This window comes from Calidris pugnax, unplaced genomic scaffold (assembly GCF_001431845.1).
Source record: "Calidris pugnax isolate Ruff unplaced genomic scaffold, ASM143184v1 scaffold89, whole genome shotgun sequence".
Classification (NCBI taxonomy): Eukaryota; Metazoa; Chordata; class Aves; order Charadriiformes; family Scolopacidae; genus Calidris; species Calidris pugnax.
In genome coordinates this window covers 641076-642289 of record NW_015090865.1, presented here as the reverse complement: position 1 = coordinate 642289, position 1214 = coordinate 641076, and the positions used below count along the sequence as shown (strand labels likewise).

Sequence of the window (1214 nt, the reverse complement as noted above, 5' to 3'; positions counted from 1 at the left end):
GGGTGAAGGTTGAGGGGGGGGCTGCTCCGCCAGCGTGACACCCCCTCTCCCCGCCACCTCTCGGGTGCTCTCAGCCTGGCGGGGTTACCTTGATCAGCCCCCCGGGGGGGCGTCCGGGAGAGATGCCCCGCTCGGGAAAGGTTTGGTCCCGGTGAGAGAAAGGGGGTCGCCCTCCTCCTCCTCTTCCTCCTCAACTTATTCCCCCCTCGGCTCCTTCCCTCTCCCCGCACCGCGCGGTGCGGAAAACAAAGCGGAGGGCGGTTGCATGATGCAAAAAGCTGGGACACGCCGGGCTCCCGCAGACGGGACAGGGGAGCAACTCTCCGGTTCCAGCCTTGTCCGTATTTTCGCGATTACCTTTGGGTCCGGGGATGATTTTAGGGCTGAGTTCTCCTCCTCCCATTGGCTGGGGCTGCAGAATAATTATGATCACATCCTAATACTCTTGGCTGGTGCTTACTGTTTATTGGTAGTTAAGGATCTATTATCTATTCATCAGCCTCCCATTTTTGCCAATTACATTCTTCTAAAGTGAAGTACCAGCAGGTATTTTGCACATTTACAATTAATGATAAAAAATCTGGCGTACTTTAAATCTATTACGCCGCTGTGTAATTTATCTTAAAGATGCGGAATTGCTAATGTAAATTAATGTTTCTGTTGAACCAAGGGATGAGGGGAGTGTTAAAACCAGTCTAGCGTTTCTTTCCTTCGTTCCCGGACTTTGTTTTCTATTTTCCTTCCACTTTATACACAAAGAATCCGTTACTCCGCTGCATTAAAATATGCTAAAAAATCGCTGCCTAAACGGTCCTCGCTTCTTCCCGGGAAAAGGGCGAGCCGAACTCTCTTCGCCCTCCCCGCTCCCTCCTAAAAAAAAGCGCCTGTTTGCAGCGAGCCGAGATTTTTAAACACAAACACTAAATCTGGGGACTAAAAAGAAGTGACAAAACCAGTGTTGGGCACGCAGGGACGGCGGGGTTCGTGCTCCTTTTGTTTGGGGGACGTGTTTTCCTTTGTGTACCCCGCGGTGCCTTGCACTTTGGGGAGGGAGAAGTTCACTTTTCCGTCCGCGATGTAAATCTGTTCTCCAGGCGTCGGGCGGCTGGACGTATAGACATCCATACATCCCCACACGTGCTATGCGATCGCAGAGACAAAGTGAGAGAGATGTTTGTACGGCGTAACTCAAGCCTCCTGACAGATTCTGCAGC

At 51.7% G+C, this 1214-nt stretch overlaps 1 protein-coding gene across 2 annotated transcripts in view; it reads right to left on the bottom strand.

Annotated features, from left to right (window-relative positions):
* Positions 1 to 540, bottom strand: part of EMX2 (empty spiracles homeobox 2) — a 7257-nt gene extending 6717 nt beyond the window's left edge. Inside the window, exon 1 of one of the 2 annotated variants that reach the window (XM_014945231.1) lies at positions 89 to 540. The gene's annotated coding sequence lies outside the window, so the exon portion shown is untranslated. The remainder of the gene's footprint in view (positions 1 to 88) is intronic. The other variant, XM_014945230.1, reaches the window with a different exon arrangement.
* Positions 541 to 1214: the final 674 nt, after the last annotated feature.